Here is a 22285-nt window from a genome sequence, read left to right on the forward strand (position 1 = left end):
AGGGATAGTGATTCCCCCTGAAGTCCTTTTATTGTTGAGGATAGTTTTAGCTATCCTGGATTTTTTGTTATTCCAGATGAATTTGCAAATTGTTCTGTCTAACTCTTTGAAGAATTGGATTGGTATTTTGATGGGGATTGCATTGAATCTGTAGATCGCTTTTGGTAAAATGGCCATTTTTACTATATTAATCCTGCCAATCCATGAGCATGGGAGATCTTTCCATCTTCTGAGGTCTTCTTCAATTTCTTTCTTCAGAGGCTTGAAGTTCTTATTGTACAGATCTTTTACTTGCTTGGTTAAAGTCACACCGAGGTACTTTATATTATTTGGGTCTATTATGAAGGGTGTCGTTTCCCTAATTTCTTTCTCGGCTTGTTTCTCTTTTGTGTAGAGGAAGCCTACTGATTTATTTGAGTTAATTTTATACCCAGCCACTTTGCTGAAGGTGTTTATCAGCTTTAGTAGTTCTCTGGTGGAACTTTTGGGATCACTTAAATATACTATCATATCATCTGCAAATAGTGATATTTTGACTTCTTCTCTTCCGATCTGTATCCCCTTGACCTCCTTTTGTTGTCTGACTGCTCTGGCTAGAACTTCAAGAACTATATTGAATAAGTAGGGAGAAAGTGGGCAGCCTTGTCTAGTCCCTGATTTTAGTGGGATTGCTTCAAGTTTCTCTCCATTTAGTTTAATGTTAGCTACTGGTTTGCTGTACATGACTTTTACTATGTTTAGGTATGGGCCCTGAATTCCTATTCTTTCCAGGACTTTTATCATGAAGGGGTGTTGAATTTTGTCAAATACTCAATAAAATTCTGGCAAACCAAATCCAAGAGCACATCAAAACAATCATCCACCATGATCAAGTAGGGTTCATCCCAGGCATGCAGGGATGGTTTAATATACGAAAAACCATCAACGTGATCCATTATATAAGCAAACTGAAAGAACAAAACCACATGATCATTTCATTAGACGCTGAGAAAGCATTTGACAAAATTCAACACCCCTTCATGATAAAAGTCCTGGAAAGAATAGGAATTCAAGGCCCATACCTGAACATAGTAAAAGCCATATACAGCAAACCAGTTGCTAACATTAAACTAAATGGAGAGAAACTTGAAGCAATCCCACTAAAATCAGGGACTAGACAAGGCTGCCCACTCCCTCCCTACTTATTCAATATAGTTCTTGAAGTTCTAGCCAGAGCAGTCAGACAACAAAAGGAGGTCAAGGGGATACAGATCGGAAAAGAAGAAGTCAAAATATCACTATTTGCAGATGATATGATAGTATATTTAAGTGATCCCAAAAGTTTCACCAGAGAACTACTAAAGCTGATAAACAACTTCAGCAAAGTGGCTGGGTATAAAATTAACTCAAGTAAATCAGTAGGCTTCCTCTACACAAAAGAGAAACAAGCCGAGAAAGAAATTAGGGAAACGACACCCTTCATAATAGATCCAAATAATATAAAGTACCTCGGTGTGACTTTAACCAAGCAAGTAAAAGATCTGTACAATAAGAACTTCACTTGCTGCATTCATTCCCTCTGTAACACTATGCTCGTCCCTTAGGAACCACAAGTAGTGGATGCCTTTAATCCCAGTACTCAGGAGGCAGAGGCAGACAGATCTCTGAGTTCAAAGCCAGCCTGATCTACAGAGCAAGTTCCAAGATAGCCAGGGTTACACAGAAAAGCCCTATCTCAAGAATAAAAATAAATAAATAAATAAATAAATAAATAAATAAATAAATAAATAATGAAGTAAAACAAAGTATAAGCCAAAATAAACTCTTGTATAAATTGCTTTTAGCCATATTATTTTACCTCAGCAATCTAAAATCTCCTTGACAGATCCACTAATGTCTCCCGCTGATCTTGGTTCCGGCTGTATTCCATGTTGATTTTCACAGTCCAGTTGTTCTCTTGCAGACTTCCAGCTCCCCTGTGTGTGGAGTTTTCGTGACTGTTCTCTGAGCTGTGTGTAACAGAGGCTAACTGCACCCAGCCATAGTTGCTGAGTAGTAGGGTGAGGAGCAGTTGGTGGCTGAGTGGTATGAAAACACCATTGAGTGCATATGCTTAGCTCCTCCAGGTTTGCCTTTCCCCGTGGACAGGGGTGGGGAGAGCAGGAAGGGCAGGAAGGGAGTGAGGCATGGGTAAGGATAAAGGCTGGGATGGTGGGCCTTGCACCTGACACTGGGAACACTACGTATCCTACTGGGGTTGCTTTTGTAGATTTTCCTGTAGGATTCATCTTACTAAATTTGCCTGGAGGAAAAATCCCACTAGAGTAGTGGCAGCTACCTGTATTGCAGTCAGAGTAGCAAGTACAGTCTGATGATATAGAAAGTTGAGCGGTCCAATGGTAGAAAAGGCTTCTTACAGTTTTGATGTAGTTTCCAGGACTGGAGAAGCAGCTAATCGAGTAGGAAAATGTTCTTGTTCTCTTTATTTCCAAACTTTAGTCAGCTGTTCAATCCAATATGATGTCTAATCTTCCAGCTCTCCCAGATTCCTTTCAACATGTTTTTTCCATTAATTTTTATTCACTTTTTATCCCTATTGCAGCCCCTCTCCTCCCAGTCCCCCCTCAGAGGGTCTCTACCCCATTCCCATTCCCCTTCTCCTCTGAAAGGGGGAAGTCCCCTCACCGGGGTACCAAACCACCTTGGCATCTCAAGTCACTGGAAGACTAGGCACAGTTTCTCCCAGCGAGGCCAGACAAGGCAGTGCAGTTAGAAAAGGATCCACAGGTAGGCAATAGAGTCAGGAACAGCCCCTACTTCAGTTGTTGGGGGACCTGGATGAAAACAAAGCTGCACATCTGATACATATTGCGGGTAGAGGGACTAGGTCCAGCCCATGTATACTCTTTGGTTGATGGTTCAGTCTCTGGGCCCCGGCCAGGGGTCCAGGTTAATTGACAATGTTGATTTTTCTTGTGGAGTCTCTATCCCTTCCAGGTCCCTCAGTCCTTCCCCGCAACTCCTCCACAAGACTTCCTGAGCTCCATCTAATGTTTGGCTGTGGGTCTCTGCATCTGTTTCAGTCGGCTGCTGGGTGGAGCCTCTTAGAGGACAGTTATGCTGGGCTCCCGTCTGCAACATAGAGGGACATCATTAGTAGCATCAGGGATTGGGCCTTGCCTGTGGGACGGCTCTCTAGCTGGCCAGCCAGTCTCTGCTCCATCTTTCTTCCTGCATTTCACGTAGGCAGGAAAAAAATGGGTCTAAAGCTTTGTGGTTTGGACGCTATCTTTATCCCTCCACTGGGAATCCTGTGTAGCTAAAGGAGGTGCCCACTTTTGGCTCTATATTCCCCATTTCTAGGAGCCTCAGCTAAAGTCACTCTCATAGACTCCCTGTAACCTCCCCCATCCCAGGTATCTGCCACATCCTAGAGATGTGCCCCCGTCGCCTGCCACCAATTTCTGTTCACTTTTCCAGATCTCCCCATACACCTGAAACCTGCTCATTGCCCTGTTCCCCTCCCTGTTCCTGCTCCCACCTACTTCCCTCCATCCATCCATCTCCAATGACTACTTTATTTCCCCATCTGAGTGAGATTCCTCCCTTGGACCCTCCATGTTATTTAGATTCTTTGGGTCTGTGGACTGTATGTAGCATGGGTATCCTGCAGTTTATGGCTCCTATCCACTTATAAGTGAGTACATACCATGCATATCTTTTTGGGTCAGGATTACCTCACTCTGAATGTTATTTTCTGGTTCCATCTATTTGCCTGCAAATTTCATGATGCCCTTGTTTTTAGTAGCTGAATACTAGTCCATTGTGCAGACGTACCGCATTTTCTTTATCCATTCTTCAGTTAAGGGACATCTGGGTTGTTTCCAGTTTCTGGCCTTTATAAGTAAAGCTGCTATGAACATAGTTGAGCATGTGTCCTTGTGGGATGGTGGTACATCTTTTGGGTGTATGTGCAAGAGTAGTATAGCCTTGAGGTAGAACTATTCCCCCATTTCCTGAGAAACTGCTAAACTGACTTCCAGTGTGGTATACAAGTTGGCACTCCTATCTCTCTTATCATGTTATCCTCATAACCTACTCTTCCCAACCTATCATTACATCACTAAAGTATCTGAGAAAACATTTTCATCAATTAAATTTAAGAATTACTTCTTCGTGTTTTATCTGTATAAACTGTATCATATAGCCCTTAAACAACATGCCTTTCTTCCAATAGGAAGAAAGTCAATATAAGACTAGAAAGAGGAAAAGTTTCCATACCATCATATGCCCTGGTTTCCACTTCTTTCTGAAGACAAAATGACAGCTCTGGGGTTTGGGGACATAGAAGATATCTAAGACCCTGTCTACTGATGGGAAACATCTTCCAGAGACCCTAAAAAGCATAAAAGTCATAACCATGAGAAAGATTCGTCATTTACAAGCCCCAAGGTAACAGAGGACATTGATGCTTGTAGTCAGAGGAATTGCAAAGGCAGTGCTAAGAGTTAAAGGGGTATCCAGAGAAGATTTAGAACTGTCTTCCGCAAATGGATCCATGCTGCCCAGTGCAAAAACTCAAAACCATCAATCTCAGGAAATCCTATAGTAGAAGGTGTATCACCTTCATAAAATGCAATTTTGCCCCAAAAAATCTATTTTACCTGTCACTTTCCAACAGCTTATAAAATATTTGAGTTGCAGGCAGACATTTTCTAAAAACTTGAAGTATCTTTATAACTCTGGATTAGCTCTTGGAAGGGGCAGAAGTAAAATTATCTCTTATTTGTGGAAAAAGAAGCATCAGCCCTGACTGTATCCCTATGAAATGCTCTTAAGCTTCACCTATTTCACTGGGCTGCATCTGCTCTGCTTGAAAGTCAATATTCTGAGGAGAAGATCTGAGACGTTGTCTAACTGGAAAAGGAAATCACTCACTATTATTCAGCCACACTGACAGAAGGGGGAGAACTGAAGACAAAAACCAGACATTCTGGTTCTGAATTAACACAAGTAAACTCAAATAATAACCAATGTCCATATTTTCACTCACTTGTTAAGAACACACAGAGTTTACAAAACACAATTTAAATTAGTGTGGTTGTTTCCCATGTCTACTTTCTAGAATGCCCTGATACAACCTTACCACCATTACCACGTGATCATTAAATACAATGAAAAAAACCTGAACTTTCCTACTTTTCCCAAAAAGGAAGACAGGCAAATGGCTTTTTCAAATAGACATATTTTTCCCACAAGCACCGCTGCTCTGTGATTCTGTGTTCTTCATTCTATATTATACAGCACTATGTCAGATATTCTATTATGTAGACCATAAACTCTACCAGGGAGTTTGATTGCCTGATTCTGTTATCTACTAAACATTTGTGAACCATTCTTAGACCAGCCATAGTAAAGACTAAACAAGTCTAGGACTAATAATAGAACTAATCAGAATCCCCTCCCTGATGGCTTGCTTTTGTAGGTGCTATACATGCCACAGAGGGAGTAAGGTATCAATGCTGTTGTCTACTGCAGGCTACAAAACCAACCTACCAGGTGAGATGCTAGTGTGACCACCTGTTTTCTGATTAGATGTGATGTCCATGCCACAGCAGGAAACTCATACCTAGCAGTGTAAACCCGGTCAAAAGCCCATGGAATTTATTTTTGCTGTTCTGTTAAACAGTGACGCTGCCAAGCTACCTTTCCAAATCTTTATGTGCACACCCGTATGCCTCTGCTACTGTCAACCTCAATCAGAGAAGCTTCTTTTTTTTAAGATTTACTCATTTATTATATATAAGTACACTGTAGCTGTCTTCAGACACACCAGAAGAGGGCATCGGATCTCTTTACAGATGGTTGTGAGCTACCATGTGGTTTCTGGGAATTGAACTCAGGACCTCTGGAAGAGCAGTCGGTGCTCTTAACCACTGAGCCATCTCTCCAGCCCGAGAAGCTTCTTCTTTAGTGAGCAAAAGCAAACGTGGAAACTCATAACGGTTTGAAATGTTGTGAAAAGATAGCTGTAAATAAAAAACCCTACACAGAACATCGATATAGGCTCCCACCCTTAAGGCTCAGGAAACACCACGGAAGAAGAGGCAGAAAAAATGAAGAACTGGAGGTTCGTGAGGACTGCTATGAAATGCTGTCTCTGGACACGGCATGGCCACTACACTCATGAACTCACAGCAGGTGTGGGTACCTGTACAAGATCATGCCAGTCAAAATCCCAGCATGAATAACTGAACATGTATTAGTTTATGACTGCTGCGAGAAAGAGAATCAGTTTTCTTCAAGGATGTGAGGGTTAATATGTTTTCTATGCTCCAGTGAGTGGCCTCGCACCAGTGTGCATATAGACAACACTAAATATAGTGTTAGAATAGAGTTATGTATAGATAGATATAAAGAGCGCTAGATATAGATATAAACAAATACATGTACCTCATATACAGATATGAATGAGACAGAGAGACAGAGGGAGGCTCATCCAGTTTAAAGGGATATATGTTGTTGGGGATCCTGGAGAGAGGAGTTGAAGTTAAGGAGTGAAAGGTATGAACAAAAATCATCATATACATGCATGAAGTTATCAATAAATAGAAATATTATATTAAAAAGACTCAACAAATTTTGGTTAAGTTAGTGGATAAATAAGTTTGTAATCAAGAAGTCTTTGAATGGAAAAACTGTCCTCTTAAAATATTTTTCTACAGAAGTCAATTAACACTCAAGAAAACTTTTGACAGTAGGATATATAATCTGAATGTCATAAGAAAAGCATATGCAAAAATTATTGAGATTAAAGGAAAAACAAAACAACAATAAAAATCCAGGTATGATGGAAGAAAACCAATAAGGCAATCAGAGTTTAAGACACTTTAGGCCAAACTTTAACAAGAAAATTTAATTGTGATGTAAGCACAAAATTGAAGATTCTATCATAATGTATAGAGATAAGCAAGTAGAAATCACGTCAGCATATTAGACATAGGCATCAGAGACAGAAGATACAAACTATAGACTCTAAGAGGGAGTCAAATAATTGAGAAAGCAAAGGGAAAAAAACAACTGAAATGCATACTGTATTAGTTAGGGTTTTATTGCTGTGAAGAGACACCTTGATCATGATAACTCTTATAAAAAGCATTTAACTGGGGGTGTCGTACAGTTCAGCGGGTTCATCCATTATTGTCATGGTAGGAAGCGTGGGAGCACGCAGGCAGACATGGTGCTGGAGAGGAACTGAGAGCTCTACATCTGGATCTACATGCAGCAAGAAGTGACTGTCACACTGGGCATGGCTTGAGCATCTGGGACCTTAAAGCCTGCCCCAGAGATCACTTCCTCCAACAAGACCACACCTACTCTAACAAGACCACTGCCTATAAGCCTATGGGAGCCATGTTCTTTCAAACTACCATATACACTAATCTAAAGATCTCATTACTCCTCAAGTAAAATGAACAAATAGACACACATTTTGGGTTCAGACAAAAAACATTTCAATAAACATTTAGGCAAAGAAAGGAGGTAAGTGTAAATAAATGCACACTAATATGTACAAACAAGTAATATACTGTTATTTCTCTGTCTTCAGAGAAATGTGCGCAAAATTTTAAGAAAAGAACTATTTTGTAGTTTTCAGTATTCAGTCAAGCTGACATTCATGTATGAGGAAAATAGAAATTCCTTCTCAGGAATGATTTCTCAGAAAATATAACACTAAGGATCAAAATCCAAAAGACTGAAAAAATTAAAAGATCATGAATGTTGACAGAAGAAAATAAGCATTATGTGGTCTAATAATCCTCACCTTTCTAAAATCATGTTAGTCTGATTAAGTATGTTGTAAAAACCAGCTTTCCCATAAGCAATGTTTCTGCCTGTATGGGCAAACTTCATCTCAATATTATTCTTCTGAAAATCCAAATATATTTATAATTCCAGAACACCTGTAAAGGTTTCAAATGACAGTCCATGGAATTTACCCAATTAACTTACACCAACAATTGACTTTCTCAAGTCTATTGAATTCCTACCATGTACATTTTCTAATCTTTAACCAATACTATTGTGTCCAACCTACTGAGACAATATCCTTGATTTGGGGCTTTTAATATTTGTCTTGAGAGAGATATAAGGTCAAAAGCAAGAGACTATGAATTCATTTTTTCTTATACGATATTTTATTTATTTACATTTCAAATAATAACCCCTTTCCTAGTTTCCTCTCCAGAAACCACCTATCCCATCCCTCTTTCCCCTGCTTCTATGAGAATGTTCCACCACCCAAACATCCACTCCCTCCTGCCTCTCCACCCTGGCATTCCCCTACACTGGGGTCTGGAATCTTCACAGGATCAAGGGCCTCTACTCCCATTGTTGCCCAACAAGGCCATCCTCTGCTACCCATGTGAATGGAACCATGGATCTGTCCATGTGTACTCTTTGGTCAGTGGTTTAGTCACTGGGAGCTTGAAGAGGGAGGGTCTCGTTGGTTGATATTGTTGTTCTACCTATAAGTTGTAAACCCCTTCAGCTCCTTCAGTGCTTTCTCTAACTCCTCCATTAGAGACTCCATTCTCAGTCCAATGATTGGATATGAGCATCCACCTCTGTATTTGTCAGACACTGGCAGAGCCTCTCAGGAGACAGCTATATCAGGCACCTGCCAGCAAGCACTTCTTGGCATCTGCCATAGTGTCTGGGTTTGGTATCTGTATATGGGATGGATCTCTAGGTGGAGCACTCTATGAATAGCCTTTCCTGCAGTCTCTGTGTCACACTTTGTCTACGTATTTCTGCCCTTGAATATTTTGTTCCCCCTTCTAAGAAGGACAGAACCATCCACACTTTGGTGTTCATTCTTCTTGAGTTTCATGTGGTCTGCTAATTGTATCTTGGGTGTTCCGAGCTTTTGAGCTAATATCCACTTTATCAGTGAGTGCATACCATATTTGTGTTCTTTTCTGATTGGGTTACCTCACTCAGGATGATATTTTCAAGTTCCATCCATTTGCCTAAGAATTTCAGAAAGTCATTGTTTTTAGTAGGTGAGTAGTAGTCCATTGTGTAGATTTACCATATTTTCTGTATTCATTCCTCTATTTAAGGGCATCTGGGTCCTTTCCAGCTTCTGGCTATTATAAATAAGACTGCTATGAACATGGTGGAGCATGAGACCTTAGTATCTGTTGAGCATCTTTTGGGTAAATGTCCAGGAGCAGTATAGCAAGGTCCTCAGGTGGTACTATGTCCAATTTTCTGAGGAACCGCCAGACTGATTTCCACAGTGGTTGTACCAGCTTGCGATCCCCTCAACAATGGAGGAATGTTCCTCTTTCTCCACATCCTCACCAGCATCTGCTGTCACCTGAATTTTTTACCTTAACCATTCTGACTGGTGTGAGGTGGACTCTCAGGTTGTTTTGATTTGCATTTTCTTGATGACTAGGAATGTTAAACATCTTTTGGTGCTTCTCAGCCATTCAGTATTCCTCAGTTGAGAATTCTTTGTTTAGCTCTGTAGCCCATTTTTAATAGGGTTATTTGGTTTTCTGGTATCTAACTTCTAGAGTTCTTTGTACATATTGGATATTAACTCTCTACTGCATGAATCTATCTTGTTGATTTTCTCAAAGAACCAGCTCCTGGTTTTGTTGATTCTTTGTATAGTTCTTTTTGTTTCTAATTGGTTTATTTCAGCCCTAAGATTGATTATTTCCTGCAGTTTATACCTTTTGGGTGTATTTGCTTCTTTTTGTTCTAAAGCTCTCAAGCGGTTATTGTATGCTCTCTCCAGTTTCTTTTTGGAGGCACTCAGCACTATGAGTTTTGCTCTTAGCACTGCTTTCATTGTGTCCCATAAGTTTGACTATGTTGTGTCTTCATTTTCATTAAATTTTTAAAAGTCTTTAATTTCTTTCTTTATTTCTTCCTTGACCAAGTTATCATTGAGTTCAGCTTCCATGTGTGTGTTGGCTTTCTGTTATTTTTGTTGTTATTGAAGATCAGCCTTAGTCCACAGTACTCTGATAGGATGCATGAGATTATTTCAATCTTTTTGTATCTGTTGAGGCCTGTTTTGTGGCTGATTGTATGGTCAATTTTGGAAAAGTGACCATGAGGTACAGAGAAGAAGGTTTTTTCATTTTCTTTTAAGATGAAATGTTCTATAAATATCTATTAAATCCATTAGGTTCTTAACGTCTGTTAGTTTCACTGTGTCTCTGCTTAGTATCTGTTCCCATGATCTGTCCATTGATGAGAATGGGGTGTTGAAGTCTCCCACTATTACTGTGTGTAGTACCATGTGTGCTTTGAGCTTTATTAAAGTTTCTTTTATGAATGTTGGTGACTTGCATTTGGAGCATAGATGTTCATAATTGAGAGTTCATCTTGATAGACTTTTTTCCTTTGATGAGTATGAAGTGTCCTTCCTTATCTTTTTTGATGACTTTTGGTTGAAAGTTGATTTTATTCGATATTAGAATGGCTACTCTAGCTTGTTTCTTGGGACCATTTGCTTGGAAATTGTTTTCCAGCCTTTTACTCTAAGGTACTGTCTGTCTTTGTCACTGAGGTGAGTTTCCTGTAGGCAGCAAAATGCTGGATCCTGTTTATGTATCCAGTCTGTTAGTCTATGTCTTTTTATTAGGGAATTGAACCATTGAGGTTGAGAGATAATAGGGACAAATGATTATTGTTTCCTGTTATTCTTGTTAGAGGTGGAATTATGTTTCTGTGGGTATCTTCTTTGGGGTTTGTTGAAAGAAGATTACTTTCTTGCTCTTGGTAGGGTGTAGTTTCACTCCTTATGTTGGAGTTTTCCACCTAGTATCCTTTGTAGAGCTGGATTTGTGGAAAGATTCTGTGTAAATTTGGATTTGTCATGGAGTATCTTGGTTTCTCCATCTATGTTAATTGAGAGTTTTGCTGGATATAGTAGCCTGGCATTTGTGTTCTCTTGGGGTCTGTATGACATCTACCTAGTATCTTCTGACTTTTAGAATCCCTGTTGAGCAGTCTGGTGTAATTCTAATAGGTCTGCTTTGTATGTTACTTAACCTTTTCCCTTACTGCTTTTAATATTCTTTCTTTGTTTTGTGCATTTGGTGTTTTGGTTATTATGTGATGGGAGGAATTTCTTTTCTGTTCCAGTCTATTTAAAGCTCTTCAGGCTTATTGTATGTTCATAGGTATCTCTTTCTTTAGGTTAGGGAAGTTTTCTTCTATAATTTTGTTGAAGAAATTTACTGGCCCTTTAATTTGGGAGTCTTTGCTCTCTACTATACCTGTTATCCTTAGATTTGGTCTTCTCATTGTGTCCTGGATATCCTGGATATTTTGAGTTAGGAGCTTTTTGCATTTTGCATTTTCTATGACTGTTTTGTCAATGATTTCTATGGTATCTTCTCCACTTGAGATTCCCTCTTCTATCTCTTGTATTCTGTTGGTGATGCTTGCATCTATGACCCTTGATCTCTTTCCTAGGTTTTCTATGTCCAAGGTTGTCACCCTTTGTAATTTCTTTATTGTTTCTATTTCCATTTTTAGATCCTGAATGATTTTGTTCAATCCCTCTTTTTGGTTGTGTCTTCCTGTAATTCTTTAAGAGGTTTTTGTGTTTCCTTTTTAAGGGCTTCTACCTCTTTACCTGTGTTCTCCTGTATTTCTTTAAGGGAGTTATTTATGTCCTTATTAAAGTCCTCTATCATCATCATGAGATGTGGTTTTAAATCTGAATCTCATTTTTCCTGTGTTTTGGGGTATCCAGGACTTGCTATGGTGGGAGAACTGGGTTCTGATGTTGCCAAGTAGCCTTGGTTTTGTTGCTTAGGTTCTTGAACTTGCCTTTGCCATCTTGTTATCTCTGGTGTTAGTTGGTCCTGATGTCTCTGACTGGAGCCTTTCCTTCCTGTGAGCCTGTGATCTTAGGTGTTTCAGCACTCCTGGGGGACCAGCTCTCTCTGGGTGGGATTTAGGTCCGGAAAGCTATGCCACAGGGTTAACTAAGGGGCATGCAGATAGAGACTGGAAGGAGTCTGTCCCCAGTTGCTCGTGGTTCCTGAGCACTGTGGTTTCCTGGCAGGTCCCTCTTTGGCCAGTTATTGGAATAAAAATGTTCATCTTACCTGTGGACTTAGCAGTGTAGCACTCCTGGGAGAGAGACTATGAATTTATAATACAGCATATTTAAAGTACATTTGACATTGATACCTGTGTGTCTTATTTAGGATTTTACTGCTTTGAACAGAAGCCAGGACCAAGGCATCTTTTATAAGGCCAACATTTAATTGGGGCTGGCTTACACATTCAGAGGTTCAGTCCATTATCATCAAGGTAAGAGAGCTTGGCACCATCCAAGTAGTCATAGTGCAATAGGAGCTGAGAGTTCTACAGCTTCATCTGAAGGCTGCTAGGAGATGACAGACTCTTCTACACTGGGCAAAGCTTCAAACCCACCTCCACAGTGATGCATACTCCAACAAGGCACACCCACCCCTACAAGGTCACACCTCCTAATAGTACCACTTCCCATGGGCCAAGCACATTCAAATCATCACACTATGGTACAGTACTTTTTAACCTTTGGTGCAATGATGGGAATAATAAAATTATGCTTCTCTTAACTCAGTGCATTTACAAATTGGTTATTAAGTTGTTTATCTCCACTTGCAATTTCAAAGTCTCTGTCTCTATAATTCTAGATTTCTTAGTTTTGATTTGTTTATGCTCAGTTATGACATTTACATCAGAATTTTTTCTATTTTTTAAAAATGTTTTAAAACAACTTCTCAGCCAGAACACATTTGATTTCTTTGTCCTCAAGGCTTCACAGCTATAGGCGAATCCTATTTTATCTGTTGGAATTAAAACAAGTAGTAGAAAAAATTAAATTAGGAATAAAGAAGTTAATAGATATCTCTTCCAGCTAAGAGGAATCCATGGATCTCCCTCCTAAGGCTATGATGGCTTTCCCAGCAACTGTCTTTTTCCTTTCATGTTCTGCTGAGATTCTGCAACTCCTATTCTCAAAACTATCTCATAGGCAAATATTGCTGACAAGACAGCAGGTTTTACATATGAAGTTGAGGAAGCAGAAAGGAAGGGAATATACTCTTATCAGCAGGCAGCCCCTACAAATGCTGGGAAGATTCCCCTCATAGCACAACAAGTTGTCTCCTGTACAGTTACATATGTTCACATAGCCACAAGAGAATCTTACTGTAACATTCAACAGCTATTACACAAGGTATTTGAACACATAGGACTTTGCTTGTTGGTAAAGAACAATTAGGAATTAGGCTGGATAACCAGGAATGTACTAGTGGTAAGAAACCAGACATTAATCATCAATAACATAGCATGAATCTCTCAGTCTATCCTAGATTCATATGATACAGTAAGCTTCTCAAAATTACTCAACTCCCCTTCTCCTAACAAATATATATAAGATATATTTGGGAAGTTGTAAGTAGCAGGTGTCTTCTCAGATGTTTGGATGATAGCTGTAACTAAGACCTCTGTGGGTAAAAGATCTATTGTCAATGTCCAGGAAGACTGCAAATGTTGCATATCATAAGCACTGTTTTTGGATTCTGTCTTCTCCTACAAATTCTGGATGTATAGCTGATGTTCCTCCCAGCCTGGCAGTTCTGGCCAGCATTGCTGTGGTGTGCCCTTCCCAAGCAGTCATCAATCTCAGCAGCTCAGAGGGGCTTACTGCAACTGCAATGTCAGCTGAGCATCTCAGCATGCTACCTCGGAAGAGGTTTTAAATGCATTCAGTATTCACCAATCTCATAGAAAATACTTTCAGAATCCTCAAATCAGACAGTAGTTTGTGGCCATTGGAAAGGAGGAAGGTAGGATCTAGAAAATCTCCTCTCCTGTCTCATGGAACTTTGAAGATTTTTCTAAAGACCCAACACACTTTTAAACAGACTATTCTGAAACTGCACATACATTCATCTAAACTTTATTTATTCTATCACTGTATTCCAAAACTATAAATTAACTACACACAAATTAAGATACAGCCATAGAATCCTTTAAGGGATTTCATTTGTGTTATAACAATAAGAGCATTCCTCTTATGTCTCTACAGAGTTACTTGTTCTGGACATTTTATACAAATGGAATGATTATAAGAGTCATTTCACCCAGCATGTTTCAGAAATAGGATAGCCTATCTATCAGTTATATCATAAATATTGCTATTTTAAAATCTATTTCAAACAAAAGGATAATAAACATAAACAGATTTAAAAGAAACTTGCCTACAATAAATATAAAACTGTTAAAATCAAACTTTGGATAAAATTCACAGGAAAATGACAAAAATAATATTAATCTCTAAAAATATAAGACAAAAGTATTAATGTAGCAAATAAATTTTATTGGTTACAAATAAAACAATAAAAATATAAAACGTACAAATTTTTATAAACGCTGGAACTCAAACATGAGTTTATTATGCAACCCTCTCAAGCTCTAACACATCAAGTATAGGAGTAAAAGTATGCTTTCAGAGGTCTGAGTAGACAGTTTAATCAGCAACATGGTTGCCTTGGAGCACAAGACCCTGAGTTAAATCCCCAGAACCTACATTTCTTAAAAAAAAAAAAAAAAAAAAAATGAGCAGTTTAGTGTTGCCAGACGCAGAGACAGTCAGATCTCAGAGCTCCAGAGAGAAATCTTGGGTTAGAAACAAAAAGTGGGCACAGGGTTAAGGGAACTGTCAGGCAGGAGGGACTCAGGCTAAATAAACCCAGGAAAACTCCTCAGCGAGTCCGGGTTAGGACCACACTCAGCCAAGGAGTGCACAGAGATGCTGCTGGGTCAAATGAGAAGAAAACTAGAAAAGAGAAGCCAAAATCTGAGACCTGAAGAAACAACAGAAGGAATGGAAGCAGCTGTTTCCTCTAGATCTAAAGCGAGTGAAAAGAAAGGGCCTTCTTAAAATGATAGAGATCCCCCTAAATCCAAGAAAGCCAAAAAAGCAAGAGGAGGCACCCCAAGATGACACTGCTTCTAAAAGAAAAAAAAACTGCAAGGAGGAAAGGAATCCCTTGAGAAGAAAATGGTCTCTACAAAAACCAAAGAAATAGAAACTGAGGAGCCTTCTGAAGAAGGCCGATGTTCCTAAATCCAAGAAAATGAAAATACAAAAGGAAGCAAATGCAGACACTGGAGAGGAAAGCCCCAAGCTGAAGAAGGGATTCTCTCATTCTGAATCAAACTCAGGCTCCAATGAAGCTCCAGGTGAAGAAATTAGTGGTGAGACAGAGAAGGAAACTCCTGTGGAACAGGAAAAAAAAATCTTTCTTTAATTTTCCCGTATCTGAAGAGGCTGTCAAGCTTCTCAAAGCTCATTGGGTGAACTTCACAAGCCAAGACAGTGTACCGTGTGCACAGTGGGAAAGATGTAACTGCCCCGGCTCAGACAAGAACTGAGAAGACATTCTTCTTTGCCATTCCTTTAACTGAAAATCTTCAGCGTGGGCTACAAGACAGGAAGAGAGGCTGTGACCCACAGGGTCAAGGTCCTGCATTTACAAGAGAATTAGCAAATCAAATAAGCAAAGACTCCAGTGACATCACAAAAAGTTATCTGTGTCTTGGTTTTCGGGTGGTCAATTCAAACAAATACCGAGTGGGCTTGATATCCTGGTTGGGACCCCAGGTCGCATTAAAGACCACCTGCACTGTGGCAAGCTAAATCTCACCTTTACATGTGGTCCTGGATGAAGTTGGCCAGTTGTTGAGTATGACATACAAGAAAGATTCTGAAGACATTCCAAACATTCTTTGCTCTGCAATTTGCCCTCATTGGTTGACTGTCGTTGCTAAGAAACGCATGAAAGCTACATAGGAACAAGTGGACTTGATTGATTAAAAAGATCACCTGGTAATTAAGTGTCATTGACTGAGAGGGCAGTGGGTATTGGTGATACTGTGCAAGTGTACAATGGTCATCAAGGGTGCTCTGTCATCTTCTGTGAAACCAAGAAAGAAGCCCAGGAGCTGTCACAGAATACATGAATAAAGCCGGATGCCCAGTCTTTCTCAAAGGCAAGTTTGTTTTTATGTCTGCACTGAAACAATCACTGTGGTCATGGGGCAACTGGAGATGGAAGGACCCCTGGAAGGATACGGAGGCAGCAGAGGTTGTTGGGATGGCAACCATAGTGCTTTCAGAGGACAGCAGGGTGGAAACAGGAACTTCATAGGACTTGGGCAGAAGCAAACAGGAAATAGAAACTTCAGAGGACAGCAACCAGAGGTGGCAAAAAAAAAAAAAAAAAGTAACAGACCTCCCCCTCAAACAAAGGCCAGTGTAGTGTGTAATTTTAAAATAAACCCATGCTTTCTCTGGCTAATGGTCTCGCCCGGTCCCCACGGCTAGCTCCAAATGGCCATTTGGCCCTGGTTCCCAAAGGCTGACTTGCTAAGCTGACCAAACAAGTTTTTCCTGAAATCGTTTACAGCTCATGCTCCTCGGGCCATCCTCCCCCACTCCCACCTCACCCCACCCCACCCCCACCCCCACCCCCAGTGGCTGATCTACAGAATGTCAATGACCGCTCCAGTCTCACTCAGCTCCCCTTAGCCCCATGAAAGGAAAACACTAGAGACTTATATTTATACCAGCCAGATTTGTATCAGTAAATTTCCAACCCCAATATGCCCATGCACAGAACACACAACTCAGTTACTATAAACCGCACGCCTGGATTTGGCAGATGTACCACTACACTACTCTATTTCCCAGCCATGAAATCCCTAGCTACTTGCGGCTCCACCAGGCCTCGTAGATCTGTTCCGTCTTCCTCTCTCCCTTCTCTCAAACTTCCAGCCCTTCCTTTCTCTTCCACTGCCCTATCACAGGCTCTAGCCTTTATTTGACCAGTTAAATTGGGCAGCAGGTTCACAGGAATCACCTGAGTATGTGATCCGCTCCTGGGGAGGGGGGAGGGGGGAGGAGCAGGATTAGCATCAAAATACAAACAGCACCAAGGCAATCCACAACAGGCCAGAATCGGAGTTTTAGTACAGCATTTGGTCAATGTGTAGAGACAGGAAGGAACAAACTGTTCACACTATGGACCCCAATGCTCTTCCCCGCTGTCAAAGGCCCCAGTGTCTCCTTCCTTTTTGATCATGTGTTCAGCCCCCATTCCTTTCAGGGAGACCAACGTCTGAACTTTAGCTTGCCATTGTCAAGTGTCTTCATTTTAAAAAGTGATAGGAATTCGTTGCATCTTTAATCCAACATACTGTCTAGATTTGCAAAATAAAATTAACCACTACCTGCCTATCCTCAAATGTTGATCTTGCAAGACATTCTGCATTCTGTGTGTGCGTGCGCGTGGGCGCGCGCGCGTGCGCACATACTGGGGCCTGAATCCAGAACCTCACACATGCTGAGCATGCATGTGCCCCACAAAGAAACTCTATCTCTAGTCCCTAAAAGCATCTCTTACTTGTGACCTCCAAAGAAAGTCCCTAATGGATGCCTTAATCTCTGGCATCCATTGAGTGGGCTCTCTTTATTCCCCCTTACACTTGGCATTCCTTGTCCTCCTGGACGAATAATTGCTTCTGTCTATATGTGTCTGCTTAGGTCTGATACTGAACAATGCTTTTCAAAAGCAATTTGAGACTTAGCTGATTTGAAAGGTTTGTGCCAGGCTCTGGGTGTAGAGGGAGGGAGGGAGGAACACAGCAGTATAGATTCTCTCCGTAAGTGTCTCCCCATACTCTCGGTTTCTCATTAGATGACTGGTGTTTCAGAGAATTCTCCACAGACAGTGTATATAGACATACATTTTCATAGGAGCCAGTGTCTTTAAAGTTCAGTCCTACATGTCTGAAGTCTCTAGATATTTTTCCCTCAGTAATGAGACTAGATACACAGTATTTAACTGCCTGTGCGCTACTTTTAGAAGATTGATTTATCAAGAAGCAATTAAGGGAAGAGGGGGGACTCAGTTAGCTTTGTTGCAAAATGTTTCAAAGAAGGCACAAAGATGCTCTTCGTCTTCACGAGGGAGGAGGTGGGAGGAAGCATATTTTAAAGGTCATTGCTCTTCAGCAGACTATATCTCCTAGTGGTCAGTCTGGGGGATTTTTAAGGGTCAGAATGGAACAATTTTGTTTCTCAGTGGCCTAGAACTTAAGCCACAGCATTAGATCTACTTCTTTTAGTCTGTTTCTCCACTGAAAAACTATTGCCACTTAATGAATTCGTAATGAATTGTGTGCCATTTTAAGCTTTGGGGGAACTAGAGAACTCAGAGCAGCGCCTAGTCCAATAATAATGGCCAGAGTTCTCAGATGTTCTTTCATTAGGGAGCACCCCACCTACTGGGTACCTTACTAGAGATTGTGTACAGGGAGTCTTAGAACAGGATCAGAAGGAAAATCACCTGCTCTATCATGTTTTTATCCAGTTGTTAGATCAACTAGGATCTTCAGGCACATTCTCTGACTTTTGTGTGATCTTTACTTCCTAACTGGTCCTATTAGATCACAGGGCAAAAGAACTCTAACAGCAGATCAGCTCCTGATGGTCAAGGCAGTGCCTTTTTCTAATTAGAGTCAGTTTTTCCCTTGAACTCTGACCAGATGGTTGTTGAAGGGACTCTAGCAGGCCTGAGCAAGGTTTCTTCTGGATCCCAGAATCTAAACAATATTTATACATATAATTAGGATAGTATTTGGTTTAAATGAACTTATTGGGGAATATTATTTTTACTCTATTTTCTATAGAGAAAAACATTTTCCACTTTATCGAATAACTCAGGACTTTTGAAATGTAAACCATTTTTATGTTCAAGCTGTCTATGTAGTTCTTTCTCTGCATTTGCATATGAAATGCTTTAACATTAAAATGAATGAAGCATGTATCATGTATTTCTGTATGAAGTGCTGTATTATGCCACAATAAACATATTAATGCTTTATACAGAAAGAAAGAAAGAAAGAAAGAAAGAAAGAAAGAAAGAAAGAAAGAAAGAAAGAAAGGGACAGCTCCCAGAACATTACATTTTTTGGCTTTCTGGTCTCGACACCTGTAATTCTGGCACATGTACCTGTATTCACATATGCTCTTGCACATGGATACAAACCTACACATACACATAGAACACACAGAGAGAAAAAATTTTCAAATGAAAAGATTTGTGAACAAACATTAAAATTTCTGTTCTTCGTGTTAAATAAAAATGCTTTGGAAAGTGAAAAATGGAAATGGCCATATTAGGCATAATAGCAAATGTAATAAAATCCCTCAAAGGTATAAACTAAGATGGCCATGTTCTTTGCATACAAAACAGTAAAGCACAAACTTAAGCCATTGGGAAAAAATTAATGTCTCTATGAAAACATTAGAGCTAAAAGGAAATTCAAAGCTAAAAGGGAATCTAAAGCCAATATTTCAGAAAATAAAGAGTTTTGGGCTAGAGAGATAGCTCTGAAGTTAAAAGTATGGCTGCTCTTTCAGGGGAGCGAGGCTTAGTTCCCAGCACCCATGCAAGATGGTTCACAGCTAACTATAACTCCACCTCCAGAGGATCTCATGCTTTATTCCCAGCTCCAGAGACAACACTACTGAACACATTGTGTACACGGAGTCAGGTAAGCACACACAGATACACAGACTAAAAAGAAAGCAATTCACTGTTTGTAAGAACTAAGGTATATGTTGGGCTTAGTGTCACATACCTGTAATCCCTCCTGTCAGGAGGCAAAGGCAGGAAGAAGAGGAGTTCAAGGTCATTGTCAGCTATATAAAAGGCTGCATTAGATCTTGTCACACACACACACACACACACACACACACAAATAAAAACAAAAACATGAAAGTACATGATAAAATGATATTGGGAAGTAATGTGTAGCTTTGGCTATAAAAATAAAATAAGTTTCAAGAAATTCAACTATATTTATAAAAATAAATAATAAATGTTGAAATGTATAAAATGATAGATATAAGTTCAAAACCAAGAAATACTACTGATGCATAGACTCATTTTTCAGTAAACCAATATGTGTGTGTGTTTATATAAATATATATTTCCTTTGTTCAAGAAAAAATAAACAGCATGAGAGTAAAGAGTCAATCAATACAAAAGATATTGAAACACGGACGAAAATAACATAAGCTGTTGTAAGATGCTTGAAATGTTTGCTATATTAATTTTTGTGACAAAGTAACATTTCTAGAGCACAAAAGTCAGTGCCAAGACTTAATAGTAAAATACAAGAAGCACTCCTGTTATAATCACAAAAAAATAGGAAAGTATAATTCTCCCTCACTATCAAACAGCTATGAAAATACTGGTAAATAAAATTGGATAATAAATAGAAATGAGATAAAATTACCGAAAATGGAGACACTATCTCATCTTTATTTGTGATTGATAAAACTAGTAGAAGAAACAAGATATCAGAAAATTAATGGGAGAGCTCACTTGATGGCCAGATAAAACACAGTCTCTATATATAACAAAATATAACAGCATTTTTACATGGTACAGACAAGGAGCTATAACTTCTGACAAGAAAAAGGGTTGCTTATAACAGTAAAATATTACACTTTTAAAACTGTACGAATTATGATGTGAACACCTGAGAGGCCAACCCAACCTACTCCATCTTGGGACTGGCCTCCATTTTAAAAGAAAAACAGCCTGAGAATTTGACCTGTAGCTGAACTCAAGCTGCACCCTAGTTCCAGGAAGAACCACATAGTTTGTCTCTGACCCATACCCGAGAGTTACTCCATAGCTACTCCCTAGCAACTGTCAATCAAGATTAGTCTGATAGTTCCACGTGTACTTTCAGACTGTTTGTGATTGATCATGATTTTGCTTCAGAGCACCCACCTGTCTGCTCACAACAGTCATCCTATTAGATGCTTGCCAGGCTGGACATCCCCTCACTTGCTCTGCCATTTCCTCTAAACCCTTGTCCTGCTGAGGACTGGAGGGTGTGACGGTCGCCCTCCCATCCTGCCTTGTCAGGATCAGCAGGCAGCCTGAACTTGAGCTTGAATAAACAAACCCTAGTGCTATTGCCTCAGAACCAGCTCTTTGATGGCCTTTTGGGGTTCTCAAATGCTTCCTGAATGGACACAACCCAGCTTCCACAGATGACACTTATTGAGCGTCAAGAGAAACAGACTTTGGAAGGTATTATTTCAACGGTGTCATTTCTTTCAAGTCAGAAGTTCTGAACAATCACATGAACCAAAAGACAAGACTCCTGTAAAGATGAAATGTTATATAAACCTGTAAGATACCATGGTCTCTATGCTATGGGCCCACAGTGAAAAGCATTAAGCCAGTGGTGATGTGCCCTCAGCAGGAATTGACATAGTTCCTTCTGCCTTCCTGTCCGACTATGTGACTTCACCCTCTTGTTTATCCTGCACAACTGTGATGGCCTCTACCATGAGGTTACAAGACCCAGGAGCCCCCACCAGAGTCAGAACCATGTTGTTTCCAAAACCACGAGATTAATAAGCCTCTCTTCGTTGCAATTTAACCAGTCTCTGGCATCCAGAAAGGCAATGGGTTGGGCCAACTCATCTAATTGCAAGCCCAGCTTGTGAATGCACCTGCCGCATGCCCTACCGCGTTAAGCATATTACTAATAGCTACCCCTTGTCCTGTGTTCTACGATGAGTTGTAGTCATGGATATAATTCTATTCCCTTTATCTGACTGTGGGCAAACCAAAATAAATTTATTTAACCTGATCATTGGTAAATTAATCAGGATAATTGGAACAAGTACCCAGATAACCGTGTTCAATTGTCTCTACGCATATAAGTAATCTACCACACTGACATGCAGATAACTGCCGTAATTCTTCAGCACATGGTGCTAGAGTGAGTTCAGTAAAAATAAAATGTGTAGTATAAGATTGTTGTAGTCAATTATACCTAATTGACAGTCCATAGAAACTTCTTAAACCACTGTTTTCTACTTACCTGGTATTATTTCCACATGAATATCAAAAAGACTACCAAGGTAGATTGTGATTTACTGCCTTTTCAAATGTACTTATGAAGACACCAAACCTCTTCTGGCTTAGCCCTGTAGACATGTAGAGAGTAAGATTTTGTGATTCTAAAAAATCATCAGCTTTTATTACGTGTTGAGATTTTCAGCTTCTCGGGTATTAGCAATAGGATTTGTATAGATATAAAGTAATAGAAACTAGAAAATATAATGTTTCTTTATGCCGTCAGATATATATATATACACATATATATATATATG

General features: G+C 39.8%; 1 pseudogene; it reads left to right on the forward strand.

Moving 5' to 3' along the window:
* Positions 1-14727: 14727 nt before the first annotated feature.
* Positions 14728-16095, forward strand: Ddx21-ps10 (DExD-box helicase 21, pseudogene 10; annotated as a pseudogene).
* The last annotated feature ends 6190 nt before the right edge of the window (positions 16096-22285 follow it).

Source organism: Rattus norvegicus, chromosome 6 (assembly GCF_036323735.1).
Source record: "Rattus norvegicus strain BN/NHsdMcwi chromosome 6, GRCr8, whole genome shotgun sequence".
In the NCBI taxonomy this organism is placed as follows: Eukaryota; Metazoa; Chordata; class Mammalia; order Rodentia; family Muridae; genus Rattus; species Rattus norvegicus.